General features: G+C 41.7%; 1 pseudogene; it reads right to left on the bottom strand.

Moving 5' to 3' along the window:
- Positions 1–8252: 8252 nt before the first annotated feature.
- LOC103283500 (putative elongation factor 1-alpha-like 3) lies at positions 8253–9177 on the bottom strand (annotated as a pseudogene).
- Between the last annotated feature and the right edge of the window lie 724 nt (positions 9178–9901).

The raw sequence follows: 9901 nt of genomic DNA, 5'->3' as shown, positions 1-9901 counted from the left end.
ATCTGTGAGATCAAGACTTATTTAATACAAGTGATTCAAACACATTTTATTAGGAAAAAAAAACTTCCTGCAGACTATAGAGATCTAAGAAGTTATAATCTTTCTTCATAGTGAAAATGTTAAAAGGTTTAAACAGTGTAAAATTAAAAATTGTGAGATATGTGATTTATGGTTACATGTGAAAAGAAAAGAGAGAGCAGATGTTAGCCAACATCTGCCTTGATGGAACATTTTTTTTTCAAGTGTTTGAGAAAATGTTTGGCATTTACTTTTCCCCGAATCGCTGTGATAAAAGCATTGTCTAGCAAATTTATTCCAAATGAATGACATCAAATTCTTCGTGAGATGATTACCTATCCCTTTTTCAATATATCAATATTTTGCATTTAGTAATAAACAATGCCTTATTTGGAGGCAATGTCTCATTCTTTCATAAGCTTTATTTCACTGTGTTTTTGTCTCCTTAGAGAGGCGGGCAATGAGTGCAAAAAGGAACAGGTGCCTAAAGGATTATGAGTTTATCATCATACGACTTTCACACTTTGTGAGATTGATGCTGTAACCTGTGATTGGAGGCAGGAACACTCTTTCAGTGAAAGAATCAAAGAACAATAGAATATGAATGAACTTTGAAAAATGTTTATCTATTTTAGATGTTTTGCAAATGATAAAATAAACCCTCAGAAGCAAAATAACGTGCTCTTTTTCCCCTAAAAGTCCTGTCAATTGCTGGACTTTTTGCACCTGTCCTAATTTCTATATTTTGAATTTAAGGGTTTATGTTACATTAAAAATGTTTGAATTACCTTCCTACTTTAATACTAATAACTAGCATGTGTTATATGCCAATTATGTGCTAAACACCATGCCACACATCATCTCAGTTACTATTCTTTATAACACTCTGAAGTAAATTCTTAATTATCCTAATTTGGCAAATTTGAAAATTGGGCTCAGATTAAGTAACTTGCTCAATTGTGGTCCCAGAATTTGAACCACAGTAGTTTGATGCCAGATGTTATACTAAACTTAAAGACAGCTCGTTTAGGTAGGTGTTAGATACAGTAAATAGTAATACATGTGCATAATAAATGTATATATTTATTTGACCTGACAGAACTTAAAATTTAGTTGAGGGTTGGACACTGTCATAAATTTAGTCATAAAAATATAACCAGAAATATTAAAAGACTAGAGGCCTGGTGCATGAAATTTGTGCATGGGGGGGGGGGGAGTCCCCTCAGCCCAGCCTGTACCCTCTCCAATCTGGGACCGCTGGCTCCTAACTGCTCACCTGCCTGCCTGCCTGATTGCCCCTAACTGACCCCCACTGCCAGCCTGATCACCCCTAACCACCTCTGCCTGCAGCCTGATCACCCCTAACCGCCCCCCCCCCCCCCACCAGCCTTGTTGCCCCCAACTGCCCCCCCCCCTGCTGACCTGGTTGTCCCTAACTGCCCCCCCTCCCGCTGGCCTGGCCACCCCTTAGTACCTCCCCTGTTGTCCTGGTTGCTCCTCACTGCCCCCCCACCAGCCTGGTCGCCCCCAACTGCCCCCCCTGCTGGCCTTGCTGCCCCCAACTGCCCCCCCATGCAGACCTGGTCACCCCTAACTGCTCCCTCCTGCTGGCCTGGTTGCCCCTCAGTGCCCCCCCTGCTTGCCTGGTTGCCCCTAACTGCCCCCCTGCTGGCCTGGTCTCCCCATGCAGCCTGCTGTTCAGTCATTTGGTTGTCCTTCACTAACCCCCCTGCTGGCCTTGTTGCCCCATGCAGTCTGCTGTTCGGTTGTTACTGAGAGGGCGTTGTGACCAATTTGCATATTACTCTTTTATTAGTATTGATGTGGAGCATAGTGTGTGAGCTGTAATAACTGATCACTACATTGTCACTACAAAAGTGATGTTTTACTAGCAAATACTGTTGCTAAAAAGCAATGTAATCAAATGCCTATTTATCTTAAAAACTTTGTCACATGAAAGTAAATATCATGTTTCATAAGCTTTATTAGCTAATATAAATCACAATCTTTGGCACATACTAGATGCATAATAACTTTTGTAGATTTGAAATTAAATTATAAATTTCTCATGTGTGAATGCAAACCACTTTCTGAGATTATTTTAAAAAATGTCTCTAAGAAATAAAAATGTCTTATGTTGACCTCACCCCATTGAAACAGAGCTCATTCTTATTTGTATTGTACAGTTAAATATCCTCAGAGGTCCTGTTCTACTGCAGGCTCACTCCGTGCTTCCTTTTACAATCTTATAGACTCGCAATCTTTATTTTCCAAGTCTGACTATTTGTTTCTTTTATTTTCCTTTCACTGTTTTAAAGCATTTTGTAGACTTTTCTATAACATTTAAGGAGGTGAAGCTGGGTAACATAAAATTATTTTTATTCTTATCGTGTCTTATTTATTTATTTATTTATTTATTTATTTATTTTTCCCATTGATTTTTAGAGAGAGAGGAAGGGAGAGGGAGAGTAAGAAACATTGATGTGAGAGTGGAAATCAATGAGTTGCCTCCTGCACATCCTCCATTGGGAATCCTGGGCATGTGCCCTGACCGGGAATCGAATATGCAGCCTTTCCTTGCACAGGATGCGCCCAACCAACTGAGCCACAGGACATGGTCATGGATCATGTCTTACTTATTTTAACACTGATACCATTTAATACTGTTCTTAATTATCCTCAAAAGGCATATGTGTGGTTTTTTACTTTTTCTGTCTGACTTATTTTGCTTAGCATGATATTCACAAGATCCATCAATGTCATAAATGGCAGCATTTCATCTTTTCTTATGGCTGCGTAGTATTTCATTGTACATATGTACCACATTTTTATCCAATCATCTATCAAAGGACACTTCAGTGTTTTAAAATAACTCTTCTGTATAGGCATTCTATATCACTTTCTCTAAAATACTGTTTGTTAATCTATGTTCCCATCCAAAAATGCTTCATCTTTATCTATGATATAATGTACAAATACCTGGTATTGAAAGTAAAATCTATTTTAAGCCTACCTTTACAATCTTACCTTTTGTCATTCTCATTACAGAAACTCCTATGTATGCCATATTCTTTGACTCACTCTCTCTCAAATAACTTTTAAAAACATCCCTCCTAAATATTTACTTTATAGCTTTATAGGGACCTCTCTCCTTATTCTTGGAACTCATGGTGGTTATTATCTATACCTATTATTTATTCACTAATAAAACATTTCCCTGATAAAGAGTGGATTGTGATTAAAGGGACACTGCTTTGAAAGATAAGAGACCACACTTGCAATGTTTAATTTGAGTTTGCCAGTGAGAAGCTGTGTGACCCTGGCAAGCCAGTCAAACTTCTCTTGGTCTCAGATTTAGAAAGTCTTGGTAAACATTTTAATATATCCTTATGAAAACTCCTTCCAATCTAAGAATTTGTGTTATTTAAAATCATGGAATGCTCAGATTCACTGTTCTTCAAAGAAATACAAATTAATATAACAGTGATTATCATTTTGCACCCATTAGACTAGTAAAAATTTAAAGAATTTTAACATATACTATTGTAACAGACATAATGAAAAATCACTTTCATTCATCATTGGTAGAAATGTGAAGTGTTTATGTGTGTGTGTGTGTGTGTGTGTGTGTGTGTGTGTGTGTGTGTATGGTGTCCCAAAAATGTATACACAAACTTTAAATAATTATCAGGCAGTTTTTATTAAAATACATTTCATGTTCAAAATTGTGCTATCAGCTGTTAAAGTATGTATATATTTTTGGGGAACTATGCACGCACACACACACATATACAGAAACTTTCATTCTTGGAAATATCTTATAGAAATAAAAAGCATCAATATTTTAAACATGTATGTACATGGATGTTAGTTGGTATATTGTTTAATATGAAATTTACTAGAGGTCCGGTGCATGAAATTTGTGCACGGGGGGTTGTGTCCCCTCAGCCCAGCCTGCACCCTCTCCAATCCAGGACTCCTAGGGGGATGTCTGACTGCCAGTAAACTGTCAGTCGGACATCCCTCTCATAATCCTGGACCGATGGCTCCTAATCGCTCACCTGCCTGCCTGCCTGGTCACTCCTAACTCCCCCCCCCCCCCCCCGCCTGATCACCCCTCACTGCCTCTGCATGTTGACCTGATTGCCCCTAACTGCCCCCTGCTGCCAGCCAGGTCACCCCCAACTGACTGCCTCCTCCCTGCTGGCCTGGTCGGTCCTAACTGCCCCCCCCCCCCGCTGGGCTGGTCACCCCTTACAGCCCCCCCTGCCGGCCTAATTGCCCCCAACTGCCCCCCCTGATGGCCTGGTTGCCCCCAACTGTCTCCCCTGCCAGCCTGGTCACCCCTCATGGCCGCCCCCCGCTGGCCTGTTTGCCCCATGCAGCCTGCTTGTTCAGTCATTTGGTCATCCCTCACTAACCCCCCTGCTTGCCCAGTCGTAGGCAGTCATCTTGTGAGGGCGTGAGGGTTAATTTGCATATCACCTCTTTATAGGGTTAATTTGCATATCACCTCTTTATATAGCATTGCTCAAAATGGCAAAACAAGCAAATGAAATCTGATGGTAGATAAGAGCTTGCCCATCAACAGTTCAAATAGGTTTATAATTCATTCAAACTGTTATCAATGCTAGGTGTACCAGTTAATAATGCGGATTTGTTTCAATAGATGGAGTTACATATATGTTAATATATATGCGATTTGATATGTATGCTATTTTGTTGTATTGACAGCAAGCTTCAAAACTTTATATGTCAAATTTGCTGAAGGTGTTAACATCATAGATATTTTTACGCTTAAAAATGTTGAATTTCGTGCAAAAAAAAAGAGCATTTGCAGGAAGTTTTAATTCATTACTTTATTTTGAAGAGAAAGTTATCGTATACTTTGGGAAGCTTATGGTGAACATGCTCCATCTCAAGATACTTGTGAATGCTGGTTTAAATGCTTTAAAAGTAATGATTCCGATGTGAAAGACAAAGAACGTCCAGGTCAACCAAGAAAGTTTGAAGACCAACAATTATAAGCATTATTGGATGAAGATGCATGCCAAACTCAAAAACAACTTGCAGAAAGATTAAACGTTGCTCAGCAAACAAATTCCTATCATTTACAAGCAATGGGAAAGATTTTAAAGGTAGGAAAATGGGTGCCACATCAACTGAACGAAAAGTCATCAGTAAAATGTTGCTTCAACTGCATGAAAGAAAGTCTTTTTTGCATTGAATTGTGACTGGCGATGAAAGTGGATTTATTTTGAGAATCCCAAATGCAAAAAATCATGGGTTGATCCAGGTCAACCATCAACATCGACTGCAAGGCCAAATCGCTTCAGAAAGAAGACAATGCTCTGTGTTTGGTGGGATCAGGAAGGTGTGGTGTATTATGAGCTTCTAAAACCAGATGAAACCGTTAATACTGATTGCTACAGACAACAAATAATCAATTTGAACCATGTTTTGATTGTGAAATGACCAGAATGTGCCAGAAGACACGGCAAAGTAATTTTGCTTCATGATGATGCACCATCACACACTTCAAAACCAGCTAAAGACACATTAGCCTGGGAAGTATTAACCCACCTGCTGTATTCATCAGACCTTGCTCCTTTCATTACTACTTGTTCCGATTGATGGCACACGCACTTTCTGAGCAGCACTTCAAAACATACAAAGAAGTGGAAAATTGGGTCTCTGAATGGTTTGCCTCAAAACAAGAAAAGTTATATTGGGATAGTATCCACAAATTACTTGAAAGATGTGGGACATGTGTAGCCAGCAATGGACATAACTTTGAATAAAGTACTTTTGATATTTCTCTTGAAATTAGCGTGTTTTCTTTGATTACAAAATCCACCATTATTAACCGGTACACCTAGTAAATGTGTTAGTATTACATGAGATGACTTGTGAGATCTTTCATGAAGTTTATTTGCATGAGAAAAGCACAGAAAGACATCGATAGAACAGAATGCAATCATAAACGGCATTTCTCACCCACAACTGCTCTTACAGACTATTTAGTAGAGCTCTAGAATATTTGCTATTGGATAAAATATAGGGCAAACTCATAGTTTACTGCTCACTATTAGATAATAAAACATCTTTTTAATCATTTTGGATTAAACTGTTCAGTAATTAATATGTCTAGTCAGTGTCATAATTAAAGACTTCATACAAAGTTAAAGCTTCTCCTCTCCCCAGCTCTGGTTTGATGCTAAAGGGGAGGCTATATGCTTGCCTGTGTCCCTTCTCTACCCACAATTGGCTAACCATGGTTTCTGACTCCTCCAGCATCAAGGGAGTGGTGATGGAAGAAGAGAGGAGGAAAAATATGTAAAAGATCAGGAAAGATTTTATGTGACTAGGTTATTCTGAGTTGGCACTCTCTGGACTTGGCACATGTTTAAAGCTGACTCTCCTTCTAATGAATAGTTTGTGGGTTCTTCGGAGAACTTCCCATTACTGGACATGTCTCCCTGCAAGTCACTGGACTTGAGCTGATGCAACTCTTTGTCTGGTAGTTTTCAATTTCTTCCTAGTCCCCTGGGCATCTGCTAGTGCACGTCAGCCTTTCTTTGCTAAGTCATCTCCACCACTCCATATTAACCGCTTAGGCAAGACTCAGAACAACTCTACATCAACTCTCTTTTTGGCCCACATCCTGTCCACAGGAAAGATAGACACACGTTTGGCTCTGTTGATAGACCACAGTTGATTCATAATAAAGGCCCTCTACTCTGCTGACACAGTCTCCGTTATCAATTCTCTCACCTTCAGCTCTGTCAGAACTGGGGTCAAGTGTCAAGCTATCCAAATGGTTTCTTTGAAGTTCTTGTCACTAGGTAAACCCTCCCAACTGTTTTCCTCTGGGAGCAGAAAATAAAACTCTCAGCAAACTGATAGCTCTTCAACGAAGTCCTCTCTTCAGTCTCCGACTCTGGCCTCTTCAACCTCAACCCTTTTAAATCCTGAAGACAGGTTTGGGAAATGGTTTGAAATTTGGTTTTCAGACCTCTACTTGGCACATCCTGTCTAGATGATCAAGTGGTCAGGCCTCAAACTGAGATAGTTACCTTTTAATGTGTTTGATATAATCCTATTTTATGCATATTACTTATGTATTGTTGCATCACAATATTACCACAAATTTAGTGGCTTAACACATCACACATTTATTATCTCACAGTTTCTGTGAATGAAGTGACTGAGCATGGCTTAACTAAGTCCTCTCTTCAGGGTCTTACAAGGCTGCAGTCAGGGTTGTTAGCTGGGGCTGGGTTATCATCTGAGACTTGATTGGATAAGGATCCACTTCCTAGCTCATGTGGTGCTGGCAGCATTCAGTTCCTTGTGATTGGGCCCAAGTTCTTGCTGGTTGTTAGTTGGGGGTTGCCCTCAGTCCTTTGCCCTGTGGACTTTTCCAATATGGCCACTTGGTTCCTCAAAACCAGCAAGGGAGAGATAGCCTTTCATCAAGACAGGCATTATAATTTTATGTAACATAATTACACACATGTTATTTATGTACACCCAATCATTGCTGTACTCAAGTTTTTAGAAACTAGAGGCCTAGTGCACAAAATTTGTGCACAGGGGGCGGGGGTCTCTCAGCCCAGCCTGCGCCCTTTCCAATCCAGGACCCCTGTGGGATGGGGCCTAAACCGGCAGTCGGACATCCCTCTCGCAATCCAGAACTGCTGACTCCTAACCGCTCACCTGCCTGCCTGCCTGATCACCACTAAACACTCACCTGCCTGCCTGATTGCCCCTAACTGACTCTGCTTGCTGGTCTGATTGCCCCCTAACTGCCCCCCTGCCAGCTCAGTTGGCCCCTAACTGCCCCCATGCCAGCCTGGCCACCCCTTAACTGCCCCCCTGCCAGCCTGGCCGTCCCCTAACTGCTCCCCTGCTGGCCTGGTCGCCCCCTAACTGGTCCCCTGCCGGCCTGGTCGCCCCCTAATTGGTCCCCTGCTGGCCTGGTCGCCCCCTAACTCTCCAGAAGGAAGTTGGACATCTGGAAGATGTCTGGTCGACCCAGTCTAATTAGCATATGAGGATGATGGGGGCCTCCTTCAGCTCAGCAAATTTCCAAGCAGTATGAGTTGTGTGACAATCCAGCACAGGTGCATATCCAGCACTGATATGGCCTGAATGGCTCAGGATAATCACCTGAGCAGTGAAGCCAGCTGCTTCTGCTAGTGAGTCATTTTGGCCACACAGCCATGGCGAACATCTTTGACAGACATGTTCTTGACATTGAAGCCCACATTGTCCCCAGGAAGAGTTTCACTCAAAGCTTCATGGTGCATTTAACAGACTTTACTTCAGTTGTAACATTGACTGGAGCAAAGGTGACCACCATGCTAGGTTTGAGAATACCAGTCTCTACTTGGTGTCCATTGGGACAGTACCAATACCACCAGTTTTGTAGACATCCTGGAGGGGCAGACGCAGGGGCTTGTCAGTTGGACGAGTTGGTGGCAGGATGCAATCCAGAGCTTCAAGCATTGTGGTTCCCCTTTCATTGCCATCTTTTCAGGTGACCTTCCATCCCTTGAACCAAGGCTTATTAGCACTTGGCTCCAGCATGTTGTCACCATTCCAAACAGAAATTGGCACAAATGCTACTGTATCAGGGTTGTAGCCAATTTTCTTAACAATTCCCTTGTATCTTTTCTGGCTGTAGAGTGGCTCAATGGAATTCATTTTGTTAACACCAACAATCAGCTGTTTCACACCCAGTGTGTCAGCCAGAAGGGCATGCTCACGGGTCTGTTCATTCTTAGAGATATCTGCTTCAAAATCACCTGCAGCAACCACCAGGACAGCACAGTCAGCCCGAGATGTGCCTGAAATCATGTTTTTGAAGTCTTTATGTCCTGGGACATCCATGATAGTCACATAATACTTCCTGGTCTCGAATTTCCACAGGGAAATATCAATGGAGATACCACGCTCACGTTCAGCTTTCAGGTTATCCAAGACCCAGGCATCCTTACAGGAGCCCTTCCCCATCTCAGCAGCCTCCTTCTCAAATTTTTCAATGGTTCTTTTGCCGATCCCACCACATTTGTAGATCAGATGACCAGTGGTAGACTTGCCAGAATCTATGTGTCCAATGACGTCACTGTTGATTTGAGTCTTTTCCTTTCCCATTTTGGGTTTGAGTTAGTAGTGGTTTTCAGGACACCTGTGTTCTGGTGACAAACCCCTTTGGAAAAAGAACGTCCAGCAGGACTATGGCACTTATATACGGCTCTGCCCCCACCCTCCAGAACAGGGTGGAGCCAGCAAAGGACAGACTTTCCCAGTTTACCCCTCACCACCTCCGCCCACCCACTTTTCAGTTCTCCTCTATGATGACCCATCTTCATTACTGCATTTACATTACTGCCTCTTAATTTAAAAAAAATATATATATATATATATATATATATATATATATATATATATCTTTTATTGATTTCAGAGAGGAAGGGGGAGGGAGAGAGAGAGATAGAAACATCAATGATGAGAGAGAATCATTGATTGGCTGCCTCCTGCACACATCCCCTACTGGGGATCCCCCGCAACCCAGGCATGTGTCCTGACTGGGAATCGAACCTGGGACCCTTCAGTCTGCAGGCTGATGCTCTATCCACTGAGCCAAACCAGATAGGCCTGCCTCTTAATTTTTATTATCTGTCACCTCTAGCAAATTGGGAGCTCCCTTTCATCTCCTTATTACCAGATATGTGTATTTTGCTTGGCATATTGGCAATATGTGTTGACAAATAAGTGAATCTTGTATTTATTTTCATGTGTCCTTCCTCTACATCTTAGAAATGAAGCATCCAGCATTTTTCAAGGTGCAGTCTATGAAGTTTCCTAGACTCTATAC

This window comes from Eptesicus fuscus, chromosome 10 (assembly GCF_027574615.1).
Source record: "Eptesicus fuscus isolate TK198812 chromosome 10, DD_ASM_mEF_20220401, whole genome shotgun sequence".
NCBI lineage: Eukaryota > Metazoa > Chordata > Mammalia > Chiroptera > Vespertilionidae > Eptesicus > Eptesicus fuscus.
Note: the sequence above shows the minus strand (reverse complement) of the source record. Positions and strands in the feature narration are given on the sequence as shown.